At 43.9% G+C, this 22,302-nt stretch overlaps 1 protein-coding gene across 1 annotated transcript in view; it reads left to right on the top strand.

Annotated features, from left to right (window-relative positions):
- Window positions 1-14,027: 14,027 nt before the first annotated feature.
- LOC120926693 (GAS2-like protein 2A) overlaps window positions 14,028-22,302 on the top strand; it is a 49,011-nt gene continuing 40,736 nt past the window's right edge. The window contains exon 1 of the mRNA XM_040336840.1: window positions 14,028-14,199. The gene's annotated coding sequence lies outside the window, so the exon portion shown is untranslated. The remainder of the gene's footprint in view (window positions 14,200-22,302) is intronic.

Below are 22,302 nucleotides of genomic sequence, written 5' to 3'. Positions count from 1 at the left end.
CTGCCACAGGCCTAGTGCTTGGAAGTTAGGATGGTAGAGCAAATCCTCCCAGTATGTCTTTTCGGGGTCACCGACTGACAGCTTGAATGTGACCTGTCAGTGTCCGGTGCCCAGATCCCTGATGGTTCGTTACAGCCCTGTTGGATCACCTGCCTCCGGGTTCTCCTCAGACCGATCCCCCACCGAACATCACCCAGCTTGGGATCTTCTCAATAGAAGTGGAGACCCAGTAAGTCACTGGGGACCTTTGCAGCATACGGGCTATGAGAGCCCAGAGTCAGAAACACTGCGTAGCACGCGGCCCCGGCCAGGTAGGCCATAGTGGTGGGGCCCGTGACGTGCGCACACCCTAAAGGTGGGTGCCGCACCTGGAACCAGGAACCCGCGAAGAACCCCCGAACAACGGCCTCCACCACAGAAATACCCCTCCCAGCATGCCCCGCAAGGGAAAACTCCTCCAATTGGCTGCTGGGAAGAAGCGGCTCCATCTGGACCCCTCTGGTGCCACCTGCCGCCCAGAGATAAGACTGCATCTCTGGGGCACAGACTGACCCACAGAACAAATCCAGATTTGGCGACAGCCAAATTTGTCAAATCACAGAATGAGAGTAACATAACTCTCTCATTCCACTAAATTTGAATATAGCACCTGTACGAAAGTACACAGGCGCTACACACCTGTCAGAAACATGAGGGTTGCTCTGATTATTAAGGAGTATATATGGGGTCTATTATGTACATGCATCAAGTTGTTGGCCAAACACACCCAGAGATAAGAATTGAGTGGCAGCAGCAGTCATAAGTTTCCTATTGGTGATGAAAGATGGATTGAAACTTGAAACACCAAGCAATGCCTTTGCTTCCTTTGTGGCTTCTTCTGTACTGTCATACTGCAGAATAAATAATCTTCTGAGTACAATGACTATTATGTTTGAATTAGTCTGCTATGCTACATTTCTTATGCTTAGGTGTTTGGCATTGGATCAGCAGAAATAGCTGACATTCTTTCCAACAAATACACTCTTTCATTACTGGACAGGTAGAGAAATGTAATAATTTTGAGCCCTTTGAGAATCATTTAACCAATTTGCGTAAGTCTTAAGTGATGTAAAAATCGTTTTTTTTTTTTTTTTGCAATTTCTTATGTTTTTGAGTTTTGATGTTGGTTATGGGCTTTAGTATATTTGCTGATATAATTGTGTCTGTGCTGTGTTTTTACAAATACATATCTGCATTTGTATTCAGTCCCCTTTTACTGTGATTCCCCTAACTAAAATCTAGTGGAACCAATTGCCTTCAGAAATCACCTATTAATTAATAAATAGAGTCCACCTGTGTGTAATTTAATCTCAGTATAAATACATCTGTTCTGTGAAGCCCTCAGAGGTTTGTTAGAGAACCTTAGTGAACAAACAACATCATGAAGGCCAAGGAACACACCAGACAGGTCAGGGGTAAAGTTGTGGAGAAGTTTAAAGCAGGGTTAGGTTATAAAAAATGGAAAGAGTTTGGCACAACTGCAAACCTACCAAGACATTTTCACACAAATACAGCTTTCTGTTGGTGCCATTTAATTACCACTGTTTTTTTTTTGCTAAATAAACAAAAAAGACCAAACATTTAAAAAAAAAAAAAAAAGTTTTTCTTTATTTCTGTTATAAAATTTTGCAAATAAATAATCTTTCTTCATAAATTTAGGCCAAATTGTATTATGCTACATTTCTTTGGTGAAAATAACCAAAATCAGTGTATATTATTTAGTCGATATGAAAGTTATAGCATCTACAAACTATGGTATACTATATATATATAAAAAATTGATCAATCCTGATGTACTGATGGCCCATCTACTTTCCTGAGGCTCAAAAACACCAGGACAGTACAAATAACCCCCAAATTACCCTTTTTTTTTTTTTAAAGTAGACCGTCTGAGGTAGTTAGTAAGAGGAATGGCGCATTTTTTTAAGCTGTCATTTTTTTGCCTCTTGTTTTAGAAAATGAAGAAAAAATAGTTTTTCCCACATTACTTTTTATTTTTCACTACTGTCACCAGTGCAGTACAGCATCCTCAGATAACTAGTGTGGTGGTCAGGGACAATAACTGGTGACAGTATGTATTTTTTTTTTTAACATACTGTGACCAGAGCAATACAGTGTTACCATGGTAACACTTTACCGCTCTGGGGAGTTGATCAGGATTTTTTTTTTTTTTTTTACATACTATACTTGCTTATAGCAGTGAATTTCAAATATTGTTACTGAATGACAGTGTGTAGGCACTGTCTATTGTTGTAACAAATTACCTGTGATTCTGACTTCTTTCTGAAGCCAGGGTATTTTTTTTTTTACTATTGCTGATGCCAGAACAAATTTTTCTCTAACTAATGTTGAGGCATTTTTTCCTCCCACAACCATTAAAGGGGTTGTAAAGACAAAAATATTTTCCTCTTAAATTAAAGTCTGACAGTAGCTGATAAAGTAAAAAGTAATGTTTTGCATTAGAACTAGTTTGATACCTGTTGAAATCGAGCTGTTTTATTCACCTCCAGCACTCCTGAATCGTTAGTCTCACTGACTTCCTGGTTTGCGGTGCACATTCATTCTTGCTACATCACGGCCTAATGGGAACTACAGTTCCCATTAGGCTTAGCCTCCATGCCTGTGAGGGATAAGAGACCATCTTCACGCAGAGCTGTAGTCATAGGGAGGGGGTGAGCACATTCTGCTTTGCACCATGCAAAACGGCTCAGATGCTGGTGGAAAGCAAGAAGAGGAGAGACAGGAAATGGCATTTTCAAACCTGGATTACTGTATTTTGGAGGTCAAAAGGAAAAACGAGGAAAGTGATATTTAAATGCTCTAGCTTACAGCAATCAATTGATCTAATAAAAAACGAACCTTTAGTGTTCCTTTAAAGCAAGCATTTTTTCCCCACTAACCAATGATGCTGGGAATTCTTCTCCCAGTGACTGATGAGGCAAGGCACTTTTTTCCAACTAACCAATGAAACTAGGGGTTGATTTACTAAAGGGAAATACACTCTGCACTACAAGTGCACTTGGAAGTGCAGTCGCTGTAGATCTGAGGGGAAGCTCTGAAATTAGGGGAAGCTCTGCTGATTTTATCATCCAATCATGTGCAAGCAAAAATGCTGTTTTTTATTTTCCTTGCATGTCCCCCTCGGATCTACAGCAACTTTCAGTGCACTTGTAAGGCAAAGTGGATTTGCCTTTTGTAAATAAACCCCTTAGGTGTTTTTCTTCCTTTTGACCAATAATGCCAGGCATTTTCCCAGCACTAACAAAAATTACTAATGGTGCGCTGTTCCTTTAAATAACAACAACAAGCAATATTGGTGAATACATTGATACAATCACTTCTATAATGAGTGCTCACACAAGTAATATATATATAAATATACTCTAATTCATCACTAGTGGAAAAAAATACAGTAAAAAATGCATTGTGCAAAAAAAAAAAAAAAAGTGCTAAAAAATATGTATATTAAACTCAAGTCCATAAACAAGTCCACACATAAAATGTGTATAATGAATCAATGTGTAAATATATTCCACTCTGTGTCTACCAGTTCTCAAAGGGAACTGATAAAGTGCTCCGTCCACAAGAAAAAAAGGATGGCCTCTTACCAGATCAGATGGATCCCTATTACAGAGATCATAAATAGCTTGTTCAGAATATCTTCTAGTGGAGTCCATGCCTCGACAGGTCATGGTGGCTGGTCATAATGCTATGGTTGATGGGTGTGTATGACCAGCCACCATGACCTGTCAAGCCATGGACTCCACTAGATCTCTGAAGTGTATTCTCTGTGTAAACTCAGTTTTTAACTATACTCCTTTAAACCATGCCTAATATTCTGTGCAATGTAGCCATGCCTGCATTTCATTGCGCCACACTGAGCACACCACATTATCCCTTCTACAAGCTATCCTTCTTTACGAAAGTCTTAAGTTGGGAGGTATGTTATTCTTTATATGTTAGTGACTTTCTGGAATGTGATAGTTTTTCTCCTATATAACTATATCTTGTGACTAATAGCTAGATTCAGAGAGACTTAGGCTGGCGTATCAGTAGATACGCCAGCCTAAGTCAGAATTTGCGTTGGCGCTAATTTAAGCGTATTCTGGTAACCAGATACGCTTAAATTAGGCTCAGATACGAGCGGCGTAAGTGTCTTACACCCTCGTATCCTAAAGTGTAATTTTTAGGCTGACCGCTAGGTGGCGCTTCCATTGCGGTCGGCGTAGAATATGTAAATCAGTAGATACGCCTATTCACGAACGTACGCCCAGCCGACGCTGTACAGATACGCCGTTTACGTAACGCATTATCAGGCCTAAAGTTATTCCATCAAATAGCTGGAATAGTAATGTTAAGCATGGCCGTCGTTCCCGCGTTGAAATTCGAAAATTTTACGTCGTTTGCGTAAGTCGTCCGTGAATAGGGATTTTATGTTGCCGCAATGCACACTGGGATATGTAGGCGGACAGCGCGAATGCGCCGTTCCAAAAAAACGTCAATCACGTCAGGTCAACCAAAATTAACATAAAGCTCGCCATCCTGAATCTAGCTAGAAGTATGCAGCTAAATCTGTATTCTTTTGTGAAAACCTAAATATGTAAATGGTATGGTGTAAAAGTAATGTAACCTCTATCTTTTAAATAACATGTAGCCTCAGTAACCGTGCTTGAAATGAGAATGAACAGTAAAGCAATAGATTTGGTTAAAATAGCATATTTTGCTTCACAGTGCTGATTGTTGCTGTACCTCATGCAATTAGAACTTGCTAGGTATCAGGGAGCTTTTTTAGGTTTTGCTTAGCGGCTTTAGCCTTAGGTTGGATAATCAATTTGTTCCTGTGCCCTAGCATACTCTCAAATATTCAGAGAGAGCTAGGATATAGCATAAGTAAGCTTGGGGGTACTAACTGATCACTAGACTCAGTAAGTGACAAGTATGTAATTCGTACAATGGCATCTGAGTCCTTAACAGACCCTGTCGCCACACGTTTCAACAAAACTCTTCTCATAAGAATAAGTGTGAATTTAGCATATTTTATGCATGTCATTTATTTGTAACCATTTTGTAGACAGACATCCAAAAGCCCGGATGACAGCAATCATACCTGTCAGCGGTCCGGACACCTGATCCCAGGTTGGGATTTTCTCAACAGGTCCAGGAACCCAGTGAAGCACTGGGGTCCCCTTTTACCTCCGGATGAGGTTCGAGGCAGTTTGCAGCTTTGGCCAGGTGGGCCGCGCCGGCGGGGTCCATGGATGCGCGTACCCTGAAGGTGGATACCGCACCTGGAATGGGGACCCCGCGAAGATTTCTTAACACATGACCCCTGTCACAGATATACTCTCCCCCAGCATGCCCCGCAAGGGAAAAATTCCTCCAAGTGGTATTGCACCCCTGGACCACAGACTGACCCAGTGGATATTTCTGGAATGACAGAAGTCCCAAAATTTAAACAAACCATGAATGGGAGCAAGGTAACTCTCCCATTCCCCATTAACTTTAGCGTAGTGCCCATGCTGAAAGCAGAGGGGCGCTACATACTCCCCCCACTTGAAATGTTCCCAGTGTCCAAAAGCATTCGAGCCCGAATGCTGACCTGATACCTGCAAAAAAAAAAAAAGGAAAAGAAGGAAGGACAGAATTCACACATGGTAATACAATTCTTAAAATGGCCTAAGACATACAACATACACAACCCTGCTATCTATCTGCCCATTCTCCGCAGTGTTTGATAGCAGGTGAGTCCAGAAGAAGTCCTGTATATAGGAGAAAAAAAACACAAGAAAGCACACAGGATGTACAATATACTCTCTAATATTTACAACCTCTGAGGTTGGGATTAAGGCTGTACGCTCAAGCCTGAACGCAAAGTCTCCTCCCCCAAAGAGCTCTAAACTGTAAGTGCTGTGGAAGATACTCTGTGCAAGAATTATCAAAGTTAAAATTCAACAGTATAACCCTACAAGAACGGTGCAGAACACTGCCCCTAGCGGTCAGTGCACTAGTACTGCAACAGTCACAAATGTAAAGGTGCAAAAATAGCAGCAAAGGGAAGTGAATACAAAAATATTTCTTTCTTTTGGTGGAATGTTCCAAAGCTGCTCAAAGAAAGTTGGCAAAGTCCCCACTCTAACTGACTGAGCCCAAACCCCTCCCAAGAGTTCTGCACAACAGTTTATGTTGTTCTGGAGAAGTAGGGGGGAAAAGGGGAAACTGGGAAGAAAATTTAAATGGAGTGGGGGGCATACTTGTCCGTAACTTTCCCCTTCCTTGGGTGAGCACCCAAATTAGGCAGCTCGCCTAATCACACACAGGGCCTGGCAACGGGAACATCGGTACCCCGCACAGGACGGCATGTCCCGGGTTGGAGGAGCGGTGAGTCTAGTTTAAAAGGAAAACACACAACGGGCTCACCTGCTCCTCAAGGCAAACATGGGCCACTGGGCCCGCAGGATGCGTCCTGAACCGGGCGCTTCTTCCTCCTTCTTCTCCTGGAGCCCCAACATTCCCCATAGCCCTGCTGCTCGGGGAATCGTGGCTTGAATAAGTGGTCAGGAAGATCGCCATCATCCGTCTGGAAGCCTTCTGACCAACGATCAAGGTTCGAAGAGTCCTCTGCTCCAGTGGGAAGGTAGGTTAACAAGGTTGTGGCTGGATTAGATCGAATGGTCCTCCGTATCTCCCCCCAGTCGATCGGTTTGGGAGATGTTTCTCCAGCAGGCACGCATCAAATGGAGGCCGCGCCAGCCGAGGCGGTCTCATGAGTGGTCTCGGTCTGTAAGCAGGCCGCGCGGGCCATGAAGTCGCTCAGTTCTCCCATCCCATCCAACGGGCTCACCTCTTGGGGGTAAATGATCCCAGCAACCGGTAATGGGACTTTAGTGGAGGAGGCGAAGGGAACAACACTCAGCTCCTGGATTTCGGATCCTCCTTCAGCCGGAGCAATGGGCTCTGGCCACGCGGTCTCTACCTCCGCAGTGATGGCTCCGGAGGACCTGTTCACGTGATAGTCCCGCGGGGGTCCGACCACTGGAATGGTCACAAACAGTGGAGCCCGGCATTGCTGGCATCGGCCAAAGGGCAGGAGGAGGACGGCCAGCTCTTCACATCTGGGGCACAAGAGGCCCAACATCTCTGTCCCCTCGGAGGACAACAAGACAAACTGTCCCGCCGTGGACAGCCGAATGCCCGTATCCGTCACGGGCACTACGAGCTCTGCAGGCTCAGAGGGCAGCCTCGGTGTAGTCACGGGGCATCTTAGGGCAGCTGAGATCTTCGAAGTTTTGGACATCTCTCCGACAGTGATCCGTCCTGTTCGAAGAAAATGGTGGCTCTGCCCCCTTGGCACGAAATTGGGGCGTTTCTCCTCCTCATTTGGCGCAAAATTACACCATACGTTGCACGCAGGGGAGGGTGGCACCGCCCACTTGAAATGAACTTGTCCGGACACGTTGCAGGCGCGTGCTAGGCCGCACACACGCCCAAGCTTAGCGATGCAAGGTTAACCCCCTCGCTGCCAGACAGTTCCAAGTACACAACACCAGACGCTCTTCGCTCTTTAATAAATAATCTCACTTTCTGGTTGCCAATGGTAATGGCTGAATCCCGGACGAGCCCCCACGTGTAGCGCTCACCCCCGAAGGAGTCGCTGGTTGATTTTGGGTTTGGCCTACTAAGTTACCCTGGCGTTGTCTAGGGGTGTAGTTGTGAGAACAGCGGTAGTGAGCGAAGGTCCAGACAGCCAATAAAGGGTTTTTCAATGCTTTATTGTCCAGGCCAAACACGGCCAACATCAACATAAATTGGAAAGGTCAAGGTTGATGAAGGAAAGAAAGAGAAACCTGCGGTATCAGGCCTGGATATCAAATGGAGCAGTCAGTACTGCTCTGTATAGTACCAATTTTTGTTACTCGTCGCCACTCGGCTTGGAGTGGGTAAAGTGCCCCCGGACAGACCCCTATGATAGGCCTGGCAGCCGAAGCATCACTCTGAATTAGCTGGGAGGAACAGGTCTCTCTCACTGACCTGGCTCTAGGGCCTCTGCCACAGGCCAATTTCAATAAAGGACTTAGGTGAATAAAGAGAGCTAATCCTCCCAGTAGACTTTTCCTATATAGGCCCCCGGATGACAGCAATCATACCTGTCAGCGGTCCGGACACCTGATCCCAGGTTGGGATTTTCTCAACAGGTCCAGGAACCCAGTGAAGCACTGGGGTCCCCCTTTACCTCCGGATGAGGTTCGAGGCAGTTTGCAGCTTTGGCCAGGTGGGCCGCGCCGGCGGGGTCCATGGATGCGCGTACCCTGAAGGTGGATACCGCACCTGGAATGGGGACCCCGCGAAGATTTCTTAACACATGACCCCTGTCACAGATATACTCTCCCCCAGAATGCCCCGCGAGGGAAAAACTCCTCCAATTGGCTGCTGGGGAAAACTCGCTCTGCCAGAACCCCTCTGGCGCCAACTGCAGGCCAGGGGTGGTATTGCACCCCTGGACCACAGACTGTCCCAGTGGACATTTCTGGAATGACAGAAGTCCCAAAATTTAAGCAAACCATGAATGGGAGCAAGGTAACTCTCCCATTCCCCATTAACTTTAGCGTAGTGCCCATGCTGAAAGCAGAGGGGCGCTACACAGATATCCTTTTTTTTAAAGCTGTCATCCAATACATCATTACATATGATCCAGGGCATACTATAAATCAAAAGAAAGCTCAATAGCATAAAATCAGCCAATGTTTTTTTTTTTTTTTTTTAAGTTAAAAGATGCATATACAAGCTTTATAAATAGTCAAGAGCATTAATGCACAACTCACTCCACAGATACTAGCTAGTACGGGAATCCAAGCTGGTGCTTTGGATGTGTCCAACGTGGTGATATCACACTGCTCATTCCACTTGACGTGTTGCGTCTATAACAGACTCTCTCAATGGCATTGTGGGCTGAGCAGTGCAACTGTGTAAAACTCATATTATTATCAGCATAGTGTATGCATGGTGCCATGGAGGCATATTCCCTCTTAAAAGGCTCCTGGCATTAGGTTTGTAGAAGTTCCCATGGGCAGGCAAGAGTTTAGCAAGTTGGAGGAGCATAGCATTAAATAAGAAGAGAGTTGTATATGTTGGTGGGTTGGGGCAAGCAAGAAAGATTTTGAGAATAATTAGGTGAGGAAGATGGGGGGAAGTAGGCAATTGGTGGATGGGAGAGTTTTTTCTTTTCTTACCTTTTCTCCTGTAAACTACTTTTCAAACTCTGATGAGCCCCTCTTTAGACCTCAGATCAACCCCCTTAACCACTTAAGCCCCGGACCAATATGCAGCCTAAAGACCCAAGGGGTTTTTACAGTTCGGGACTGCGTCGCTTTAACAGACAATTGCGCGGTCGTGCGACGTGGCTCCCAAACAAAATTGGCGTCCTTTTTTCCCCACAAATAGAGCTTTCTTTTGGTGGTATTTGATCACATCTGCGGTTTTTAGTTTTTGCGCTATAAACAAAAATAGAGCAACAATTTTGAAAAAAAAGCAATATTTTTTACTTTTTGCTGTAATAAATATCCCCCAAAAACATATATAAAAACATTTTTTTTCCTCAGTTTAGGCCGATACGTATTCTTCTACCTATTTTTAGTAAAAAAAATCGCAATAAGCGTTTATCGATTGGTTTGCGCAAAATTTATAGTGTTTACAAAATAGGGGATAGTTTTATTGCATTTTTATTTTTTTTTATTTTTTTACTACTAATGGCGGCGATCAGCAATTTTTTTCGTGACTGCGACATTATGGCGGACACTTCGGACAATTTTGACACATTTTTGGGACCATTGTCATTTTCACAGCAAAAAATGCATTTAAATTGCATTCTTTATTGTGAAAATGACAGTTGCAGTTTGGGAGTTAACCACAGGCGGCGCTGTAGGAGTTAGGGATCACTGTGTATGTGTTTACAACTGTTTGGGGGTGTGGCTGTAGGAATGACGTCATCGATCGTGTCTTCCCTATAAAGGGAATGACGCGATCGATGCGCCGCCATAGTGAAGGACGGGGAAGCCGTGTTTACACACGGCTCTCCTCGTTCTTCAGCTCCGGGGAGCGATCGCGACGGAGCGGCTATAAACAAATAGCCGCGCCGTGGTCCCGGATCGCTCCCCGAGCGGACCCGACCTCCGCATGTAGCGGGGGGGGTCCCGATCGGACCCCCCACCCGCTAATAGGGGAGGACGTACCCATACGCCCATGTGCCTGTACGTGCCATATTGTGGACGTATATGTACATGGGCTGGTCCTTAAGTGGTTAAATCTACACTTCAGATCCCCTCTCAGCACATTTACAAATCTCAGATCAGTCTTGTTTAAAGCACTTTTCAGACCTTAGATCAGCTCACTTTAATCTGCTTTTCAGACCCTGATCAGTCTCTCTTCAGACCTCAGATAAGCCTCCATCAAAACCTCTTAAGACCTCAAACCAGTGAGGTTCCACAAAGCAAGGGAAGTCTACCATAGACTTCTCTTGTGGCTCTGAGTCATGTGATGCTATTGTCACATGACCAGAAACAGGAAGTGGTGATAGGTTTTCTCCAATCTCCTGTGTTTGCACTGGTCAGTTACTAATTCCAGGTGCTGTAAAAAGCATTCCAGCACCAGGACACTGGGTGGGTTCATGGGACCCCTGAATTTCATAAAAATCCCAGGACAGTCCCGCGAAAATCAAGACTTGGGCTTATGGTTGAGAGGAAGAGTGGGACAAAGAGAAGCCTGGAGGATGAAGATGCGGGAAAAGATGGAGGAAGACCGGAGGAAGAAGAAGATTTTTAACAAAAGACTTGTCAAAAACGGTCTACTTTTTTTTTTAACACTACACTACTTTGTTTTTGGGTAAATAGGTAGGGGTACAATGTACCCCATACTCATTCACATAGGGTGGGGGGTCAGGATCTGGGGCCCCCTTGTTAAATGGAGCTTTCAGATTCCGATAAGCTCCCCAGACCCCGACAACCACTGGGCAAGGGTTGTCGGGAAGAGGCCCTTGTCCCCATCAACATGGGGGCAAGGTGCTTTGGGGTAGAAAAAGAACCAACTCATATATGACAGCATGTAGTTGCCGTCATCCCATAGTACTTGAAATTATTCGAATATACCTCATGGAGTGGGATTGTATAGGCAACACAAAAAAAGGGGTTTCACAATATATAAAAAATTATTATATCAATTTATTACAAAAATAGATTAAGCATATACAAAAATATCTCAAAAATTACATAAATGTACATTATACAAATCATAAATGATGCAAATACTGTCCGGCATACGGTACCATCACCAAATTGGGAGGTAAGTTGTAGCTGAAAGCCGACGCGTTTCGAATGCTACGCATTCTTCATCATGGCTTAAACAAGTATTACATCTATTGTTTAAAAATTCCTCGCCCAAGGGTGTGAACCAGAAGCCCCCCGATGTCCTGGGACATGGATGTCTCTTATTGCAGGCTGCACCATACAGAAAAGTCCCTATTTAGTATCACTCATAGAGTGGATAGAACCAATTGGTTCAATTTGAGTGGCGTTAGAAATCCACCAGTGATTGGGAATCCTGTGTGTCCAAAATCCAGGTAAAAATCCAGGTAAATCCTGAAAAGGGTTCCTGGTTTCCCCAGGCCGGTTCCCCTTGGGGGTAGAAAATAGCTCCTTGCTCTCCTGAATTTGGAGAGGGAATGTCAGGATTCCCAATCACTGGTGGATTTCTAACGCCACTCAAATTGAACCAATTGGTTCTATCCACTCTATGAGTGATACTAAATAGGGACTTTTCTGTATGGTGCAGCCTGCAATAAGAGACATCCATGTCCCAGGACATCGGGGGGCTTCTGGTTCACACCCTTGGGCGCAGAATTTTTAAACAATAGATGTAATACTTGTTTATGCCATGATGAAGAATGCGTAGCATTCGAAACGCGTTGGCTTTCAGCTACAACTTACCTCCCAATTTGGTGATGGTACCGTATGCCGGACAGTATTTGCATCATTTATGATTTGTATAATGTACATTTATGTAATTTTTGAGATATTTTTGTATATGCTTAATCTATTTTTGTAATAAATTGATATAATAATTTTTTATATATTGTGAAACCCTTTTTTTGTGTTGCCTATACAATCCCACTCCATGAGGTATATTCAAATAATTTCAGGTGCTTTGGGGTGGGGGGTGCAGAGCCCCCCTGCCCCAAAGCACCCATCCCCCCCATGTTGAGGGCATGCGGCCTGATATGGTTTAGGAGGGGGGGTGCTCGCTCATCTCCTCCCTTTCCTGACCTGCCGGGCTGCATGCTCGGATAAGGGTCTGGTATGGATTTTGGGGGGACCCCACACTTTTTTTTTTTTTTTTGGTGTGGGGGGGGGGGGGGGTCCTCTCCAAATCCATACTAGACCCAAGGGCCTGGTATGGACCTGGGGGGGACCCTACTTTTTTTTACATTTAGCGTGAAGCCTGCTGACAACTGATGACTCATCGGTTGTTATCGACGTGGCAGCCGGCTTCCCGGCCCCCTCCTTAGCAACCAGATAAAAAAAAATGCAAAATCGCGGGAAAAAAAGAGTGGAGAAAAACGTGGCAAGCACCGCAAAAAGCACTGCAGAAACGCTCAAAAGCAACATGCATAGATGTGAATTGAGCCTTATGCAGGTTGCAGTTTGCATATTGCAGGTGCATTATGCGTTTTTCAACACATGCATTTAAGTCTTTTTTTATATATTTTTGGGGATATTTATTACAGCAAAAAGTAAAAAATATTCATTTTTTTTTTCAAAATTGTCGCTCTATTTTTGTTTATAGCGCAAAAAATAAAAACCGCAGAGGTGATCAAATACCACCAAAAGAAAGCTCTATTTGTGGGAAAAAAAGGACGCCAATTTTGTTTGGGAGCCACGTCGCACAACCGAGCAATTGTCAGTTAAAGCAACGTAGTGCCAAATCGCAAAAAGTGGCCCGGTCATTGACCAGCAATATGGTCCGGGGCTGAAGTGGTTTATACAATAAAATATTGCTTGGACGTCCTTCCCAAGGCCGGTTGCTTTATTAATTTGGTCCAATAGGGTTGTATTATGCCTCTGTTTTTTTTATTTTTTTTAGATATTTAGTAATTATTCATTCCATCTTGTCATTATCCAGAATTTATTGTTTATGTAACTTTAAAACAATAATTAATTGTATTTAATTGTATCCTATACACTTTGAAAATAAAATACTTTGAAAGTAAAATACATCATTATACAGAAAGCTACAGGCTCATTGTATGGATTTCTCCAAACTCAGGTAGAGTTAAGCCGTGTACACGATCGGTTTGTCCGATGAAAAAAGACAGATGGACTGTTTTCATCGCACAAACCTATCGTGTGTGGGCCCCATCGGTCTTTTTTCCATCGGTGTAAGAAAATAGAACATGTTTTAAATTTTTCCTATGGGTAAAAAACTGATAGGAAATTCCGATCGTCTGTGTGGAACTCCATCGGAGAAAAATCCACGCATGCTCACAATCAAGTCGACGCATGCACGCAAGCATCGAACTTCATTTTTTTTTCGGCTCGTCGTAGTGTTTTACGTTACCGCGTTTTGGCACGGTCGGATTTTAGTCTGATAGTGTGTTGGCAAGACTGATGAAAGTCAGCTTCATCGGATATCCGACGAAAAAATCCATCGGATTTGATTCCATCAAAAATCCGATCGTGTGTACATGGCATTACCCTTCAATGAACTGTGATAATTGAGACCGTACCTCCGAAGTTTAGAAAAGTTTACTTAATATTTGAAATATTGCAGGAAGAATTAAGAGGAATGTCTACACTTAAAAAAACACGGTCTTTGTTTAGGCCAATAACCTGTTCCCAGACAGGACAGTAAAGCCTGTGGGACTATGAGAGTTAATAGGGAGTGTTTGTAGCAAGCTTTTTGTCACCAAGGAGAAATGTGTAAGCTATTGGTAAGGAAACAAAACACTAAGCAGCGCTTTCAGAATAGGCATTTCCCCCTCTGCTTGTTACATGGGGGAGACTTGGTATGTGGTCTCTCTTTCACCGTGATGACAATCCACATGTCTAACAAAAGATGACATGGGACCTCGAATAGACAAGACACTGGGAGGTGGTCTCTCCAAAGGGACGTCAGGTTTGTACTCTAAAAGGAGAGGATGTCTTCATTTAGGAAACCACACATAGCGCATTATGACCTACTTTTTTAAAGCAATTTGATGGACTTTAACAAGTTTGAAAAAATTGCAACCTGTCTGATATTTATTTATATATTTGCTTGTTAATATGTGAATTTTCAATGTCGATTTGTTGTAAAGCTTCTTTCTAAATTGAAAATGTATTCAGCAACTTGATGTATACAAATAGGCAAAGGAATTTTAAATATACTAATACATTTTTTTTTGCATAATGTATAGCCAGCCTTAGAAAAAAATAATGTTTTAGCAATTTTTAGAATAAAAAGCATGTACTTTTTGTGTGTTAGCCAGAAACAGACAGGTAGAGAAAGCAACGGTATTGTCAATGTTATTGGGAAACTAATAACACTACAAATGCAAACTTTCACAACACTTATTTCCTTCTTTAGACACCTTAGAAGATTGTTGTAAAAATAATAATACTTACACTTATAGGGCCAGATTCACAGCAGAAATACGCCGGCGTATCTACTGATACGCCGGCGTATTTTCAAATTTGCCGCGTCGTATCTTGATTTGGAATCCTCAAACCAAGATACGACGGCTTTTGGCATAGATCCGACAGGCGTACGCCTTCGGATCGTAGGTGTAATTCTCCGGCGGCTGCTGGGTGGAGTTTGCGTCGTTTTCCTGCGTCGGGTATGCAAATTAGCTGTTTAAAGGCGATCCACGAAGGTACGCGCGTTCGTCGCATTCTCTTACGTCAGCTTTTCCCGTCGTTAAGTTAAGAGTGCTATTTAGATGGTGTAAAATGACACCATTCATGTTAAAGTATGGCCGTCGTTCCCGCGTCGAATTTCAAATGTTTTTTTTTTTCGTAAGATGTCCGGGAATACGAAAGTACGTTACGCACGTCGCCGTTCAAAAAACACGTCGGGGCGCCGTAATTTCGCGCAAAGCACGGCGGGAAATGTTATAAACGGAGCATGCGCAGAATGTTCGGCACGGGAACGCGCCTAATTTAAATAGTACATGCCCCATTTGAATTAGGCGGGCTTGCGCCGGACGGCTTTACGTTACGCCGCCGAAAGTTTACACGCAAGTGCTTTGTGAATCAAGCACTTACGCTGGAAACTTGCAGCGGCGTAACGTAAACGGGATACGATACGCCGCCGTAAATCTACATGAATCTGGCCCATAGCCTTTCCATTTTATATCCTTATGCAGCATGAATTCCATCTAGTTATGTTTAAAACCACTGCAATTTTGTAGGAACATTAGGGATGGTAAACAAGGCACTGGGTTTTAAGTAGAACCCAGAGTTTCCCTAATTCAGAACTATATGTAGGGCATATTTTGCATCCAAAAAGCATTGCCTATTACAAAAATGTACCATTCCTTAAATTAAAATACTGATTTACCTTGTTTTCATCCCTGGTTGCATGTCAGTGCCGCTGATCTCCTGCAGCCTGTTTGCAGCCACTTCCTGTCTACATCCATGTACTTGACAGATGGCTGCATGGCATTTCTCAGGGTTGGGTTTTTTAGTGGTAACAAACCTGCATAATGTGTGTTGAATGTAGTCGCCATCAGATACCATGTGACAAGGTGACAATGTAGAAGCACCCGTAACTAGAGGTGCCTGAACAAGGATCTTCATAACAATATCACCAGGTCTTATTTAACTACTTGCCTACTAATTTTCAGCTTTCGATGCTGTCACACTTTTAATGACAATTGTTACACTGTACCTATACATATCAAATTTACATCATTTTTTTCACACAGATAGAGCTTTATTTTGGTGATATTTAGTCACCACTGGGTTTTAATTTTTTTGTTAAATAAACGGAAAAAGAGTGGAAATTTTGAAAAAAATAAAAAGTGTTTCATAGTTTGTTATAAACATTTTAAACCGGTAATTTTTCTCATTCACTAACGTGCACTGATGGACACTGATAGGCTGCACTGATGGGGCGGCACTGATGAGGCGGCACTTATGGGCACTGGTAGGCAGCACTGATGGCCACTTACTGGGAGCACTGATGGGCACTGTTGGGGCTGCACTGACAGTCAGGACACTGATAATCAGTGCCCTGATCATCAGTGCAGATGTCTCTTTCACACATGACGGTTACTAACTCCCTTCACGCTGTCAGCTTAAAGGAACACTAAAGGATTTTTTTTTTTAAAGTGTTACATGTTATACTTACCTCTACTGTGCAGCTCGTTTTGCACAGAGTGGCCCAAAACCTGGTCTTCTGGCGTCCCTCGGGTGCTGTCTCGGCTCCTCCTCGCAAGAACTCATCACCTTCATGCAAGCTCGCATGGTGATGAGTTCTTGCGGACGCACTCCCGTGATACAGCCGGCGGCTATAGCCGCTCGCTGTATCACTCGGCCCCGCCCCCGGTGTACCGCGTCATTGGATGTGATTGACAGCAGTGCGAGCCAATTGCTGCGCTGCTTTTAATCAACCAATTAATGACCCGAGAAGCCTGCACGTTCACGGCGCCAGACTTTTAAGGGGTCAGGTAAGTAAAGGGGGGCTTGGGGGGCTGCTAATCCTCAGATATTTTTTCCCCTTAATGCATAGAATGCATTAAAGGTGAAAAAACTTGTACCTTTACAACCCCTTTAAGGAAAGGGATGCCAATAACTGGCTTGTGTTTACATTGTGATTAGCTGTGATTAGACACAGCTGATCACGTGGTAAAGGACCGCTGTGATTGGCCCTTCATCTCGATCTGTGATGAGCTGTGTCCCAAGGACATGCGCTGAGGCGGGGGCACGATCAGGGGAGGACATCATATAATGCCCTCTCAGAACTGACCGACCGCGCTATAGCCAAATGACGGCTCGAGAAGTGGATAAATAAAAGCTGATGGTTTAATGCCACGCACACACGGCCGTTTTTCGGGATGTTAATGTCATTAAAAACGATCGTGTGTGGGCTCCAGAGCATTTTTCACGACGTCAAAAATGGCCATTAAAAATTTAGAACATGCTCTAAATAGTTATGAGACAGGAGCACTCGTTCTGGTAAAACTAGCGTTCATAATGGAGATAGCACAATCATCGCGCTGTAACAGACTGAAAAGCGCGAATCATCTTTTACTAACATGAAATCAGCAAAAGCAGCCCCAAGGGTGGCGCCATCCCCTTTATAGTGCTGTCGTATGTGTTGTACGTCACTGCGCTTTGCTAGAGCATTTTTTTTTGCGATCGTGTGTAGGCAAGGCCAGCTTAAAGCGGGGGTTCACCCTAAAAAAAGAAATTCTTGGTCTACCATCCATTCCAGCATACTAGCGTCAGCTACAGTATGCCTTTATTTATTTTTTTGGCGCTGTACTTACAGTTTAATCCTTTAGTTTAGTTTCAGACTCCCGCAGGGAGTAGGTATTCCTATGAAGAGGGGAACATGATTGACGGCCGGCTATGGCGCATCACGCATTCCGAAAATAGCCGAAATAGGACTCGGATCTATACGGCGCCTGCGCAGTTAGCTTCTAGTCTGTGCGCAGGCGCTGTATAGCGCCGTGAAGAGCCGAGTCCTACCCTGGCTATTTTCGGAAAGCGTGACGCGCCATAGCCGGTCGTCAATCATGTTCCCCTCTTCATAGGAATGCCTACTCCCCGCGGGAGTCCAAAAATGAAACTAAAGGATTAAACTGTAAGTACAGTGCAAAAAAAAAGGCATTCAAGTAGCTGACGCTAGTATCCTGGATGGGATGGTACATAGTTGTTTTTTAGGGTGAACCTCCGCTTTAACAATCGGATTGAAAAAAACGTCGTTTTTTTTCTAGACCATTAAAAATGGTCGTGTGTACGCGGCATAAGAATACTGAGAATGACTTTTAAAATGATGTTACCATGTTAAAGCTTGTAAGACATTTTAGTGATTGTGTTTCCATGTAGAGTATTTTAATGAGCTAGTATAGATACCAAAGTAAAAAAAAAAATCATTATTAATTGAGTAATGCAAAGTGTTTTATAACCCAATATTTCTTTATGGAGGGATTTGTTGCATGTTCTAACAATAATATTATGGAATTACATATTGTCAGCAAACAAAAAATCAATAATATCTCAAGAAATGTAAGTGCAAAACCGTAATGAATTTAAGAATACCAGTCCTTTGATGTCCATACAGATTGTTTTTAGTTAGTACACAAAATACCTGTTTGTCCAGTGTCCTTGTGCACTAAACTGAAATCTTAAACAATGCTATCAGCCTTCAGCTATCTTCTGTGAACTACAAAACCTATCCCCCTGTGTAATAAAGATACAGTGAGGGGAAAGTGTTTGTAGTCTAGGGTGACCAGACATCCCCAGTTTCAGGGGACAGTCCCCTGATTAAGGACACTGTCCCCGGACCAAGTCTGTCCCTGGTTTTGTTCCCAGATTGGATTTAATAGGGGGCAGGGGCAATTTCAAAGACAATCAGTGCAGAATTAAAAAAATATATGTTTTGGGCGCATGCCAATTCAGCTTTGCTCGCATGTTCTTCTGCCTTGGCTCCAATCCTGGCCAGCCACCTGCCTATCTCCTTGCCTTCCCTGGCGGAGTGATCTTCCTCCGCTCCCCACCCAGTAGTAGCCGGGGCCCAAAGAGTAAGACTTGAGAGGTTGTGAGGTGGGCAGCGACGGGCAGAGAGTCGCTGATTGTTGCCATTACTAGTAAAGAAAAAATATGTCCCTGGATTTCATTTTAAAAATCTGGTCACTTTATTGTAGTCCAACTCAGGAGAGCAGCCTAGGGTGACAACACTAATCCTCAATAGATACAGTGCACAACGTGACTAGTGTTGCCCTAGGACAGTTTGTGTTACTGGCAGGATCACAAGATGAAAATTAGGGAAAACATTGTTAAGAAATAAAATGGGTGTAGCCACTACATCCAAGGACTAGCAAGCAGCAACATATAACAATTCAATTTTTTTGGGGTTAGGTATGTTTTATTGCCTGTGCACAGCCAAGTGTTATTTTACACAGATGCTCAATGCATGCCTTTTTTATTCCTTTATACTTGTTAAAACTTTAGATATGCAAATGGAGCCATAAGAAAAAAAGAAGTAGGAAACAATGATATTTTTGAGTTTCCATGCATTTCCCTCCATTTCCTTTTGTTCATGTATATCCTTTCTGGCTTTTGATATAGTCAGGGCCATCTTTTCCATTGGGCACGCTGGGCAGTTGCCCGGGGGCCCTGCTTGCCTGGGGGGCCCCACCGGCTGCCCAGTAACCCCAGTAAAAAAATGTGGAGAGTGACAGGTTAGAACTGACCATGCCCAGTTTGCGGAAATCACAGAGAAGATCTGGTCCTCCACGAGTGCGGGGGGGTTTCTGATGTAAGGGGGGAGTGAATGCAAAAATGTAAGGGGCCACTGATATAAAGGTTCCCCCTCCTATATTAGTGACCCCCCTTACCTTAGTGTATTTACTCTACGGAAGGTGGTCTCTGGTCACCAGTGTGCCCCCCACATCAGAGTTCCCCTTTACATCAGAGTCTGCAGGATTCCCCCTTACAATGCAAGGGGGAACTCAGTCTACTTTTTTTGCAGTGGCAGTAAAAAATGTGGTTCTGCCAGTAAATTTTATGATTTTTGTCAGTAAATTCTTGTGCGTGATTGTGTAGACAGGGCCCCAGTGCACTGTATTGCCCGGGGGTCTATAATGCTCTTAAGATGACACTGGATATAGTCAGTTCTTATTATATTCAGTTTCTGACTACTATATTATCTCTGATGGAGCTCTGCTCTGTAAGTTAATTATCACTGATGCATGGATTACCTCTTTGAAATGTTCCCTCTGCTATCATGTTTAAATATGCTTTGCACAAATACTGTACATAAGCATCCAATTTCCAAAATCCGCCTTATTTTTATCCTATTTAAACACAAAAAGCTGACAATAGAATGTTTTTTTTTTTACAATAATGTGAATGTAGATAATGCATTAAGGTAAAACACCTTCAGCGTTTACAACCACTTTAAAGGGAGAGGATGGGCTCCTATCCGTCTACCGGACCTATTTGTGTGAAGGTGGGGTGGGCTACACCTGCTTAGGGGATATATGAAAAGCTAAGAAAATGTTGTGTGGGAGTTTTCTTACTCTTTAAACTAGAAGTTCTATCCCATGTTTTCGGTTCACTCTTCATCACCCTTTTATGATCTTGATTACTCTCCATGATCTCCATTTGTTACATGGTGTCAGCTCTTGATCCATATGACTTGTCAATACATGCTGTGGAATTTAGCCACTTGTCTTAAAGAAGAAAAATACAAGTTTATTATCACATAAACATTCTTTGATACAGGAGATTACTGAACACATTTAAAGTCTAAGTTTAGTCAGAAAAAAACAGTACTAGGGACATTGCCCTCTAGCAATGCAATGTGTCTTTTGTGCTGCTGGCTCCTGCATTCGTTTAAACCTTCCTTCTCGATCCCCCGCTGCAGCTGCCTTAATCTTCTGGTGTGGCAGGGCTTAATAGAGCAGAGGGACTTACATTATGCACTAATCAAGTGTGCCAACCAAGGGCAGGTTCATACTGGTCCGACAAGTGCACCAACTTCAAGTGCACAAGTCGCATGACATGTAAAAATCAATGGTTCCCTATGAGAGCCGTCTTAACTGGTCCGACTTGTGTCAGTATGACTTTTGAAAAGGTTCCTGCACTACTTTGGTCTGACTTGGGTCAGATGTCAGCCCATTGAATTTAATTGAAGTTGCATCCAGGTCGGATCTGCATCTTAACTAATCTGATTTGTGACATGCGACTTGTGCTCAGAGGAATGCTAGCAATGCAAAATGTATTGAAAAACAAAATGTGTGAGAGTCCCCCCAAGACCATACCAGACCCTCTGGTCTGGTATGGATTTTGAGAGGTTCCCCCCAATATCCATACCAGAACCTTATCCGAGCATGCAGCCTTGAAGGCCAGGAAAGGGGGGGCGAGCGAGTGCCCCCCCTCCTGAACTATGCCAGGCCACATGCCCTCAACATGGGGGGTGGGTACTCTGCCCCCGCCCCAAAGCACCTTGTCCCCATGTTTATGGGGACAAGGGTCCCTTCCCCACAACCCTCCTGGACTGTGGTTGTGGGGGTCTGCGGGTGGCGGCTTATGGGAATCTGAAAGCCCCCTTTATGAAAGGGGGCCCCCAGATCCCAGCCCCCCATGTGAATGAATATGGGGTACATAGTACCCCTACCAATTCACCCAAAAAAGAGCAGTGTAGTGTAATAAAAACATGAAACAGTTTTTAAAAAGTCCTTTATTAAAAATTACTAATTTCCCCATGGCAGCTTCAATGTCAATCACAATGTCTTCCTCCACCACCGCCACTGCCACGAGCCATGGAAAAAAAAAGCTCCTCTTTTAACGCTGGCTCCCGCCATTCTATCAGCTCCGGTGTCTGACAGTCCTTATATAACTTTGGGGAGTGGCCATGCGGGTACTTAACTCGGAGACCCCACCCTGTTGTGACGTCAAGGACCCATCATGCCTGGGTCTGGGACGTCACAAGGGGGCGTTGTGTCCAAGTTGCGTCACTGCATGGCCACGCCCCAAAGTTACATAACAACTGTCAGACACTGGAGCTGACAGAATGGTGAGAGCCATCGTCGGAGGAGCGTTTTTTTTTTCTGCAGGTTGGATGGCGGAGAAAGAAATTGTGAGCGACGTTGGAGCTACCAATGGGGGGCATTAGTAATTTCATGTCTCATGTTTTTATTATACGACACTGCTTTTTTTTCATGAATTGGTAGTGTTACTATCACTCATTCACATAGGGGGGTGGGGGCAGGTGTTGGGGGGCTTCCAGATTCTAATAAGCCCCCACCTACAGACCCCCACAGCCACAGCCCAGGGTTGTGGAGAAGAGGCCCATGTCCCCATCAACATTGGAACAAGGTGCTTTGGGGTAGGGGGCAGAGACCCCTGCCCCAAAGCACCCACCCCCCATGTTAAGGACATGTTGCCTGGTATGGTTCAGGGGGGTGCTCACTCTGGATAACAGAAAACAAACGCTCCTGCGCATAAGTGGATTGTCCGGCAGTCAATAATCCATAGCGATGACACTAGCCTTGCTGACCTTCACGGA

This window comes from Rana temporaria, chromosome 2, assembly GCF_905171775.1.
Source record: "Rana temporaria chromosome 2, aRanTem1.1, whole genome shotgun sequence".
In the NCBI taxonomy this organism is placed as follows: domain Eukaryota; kingdom Metazoa; phylum Chordata; class Amphibia; order Anura; family Ranidae; genus Rana; species Rana temporaria.
The sequence above is the reverse complement of the archived record's forward strand: the minus strand, read 5'-3'. Positions and strand labels throughout refer to the sequence as shown.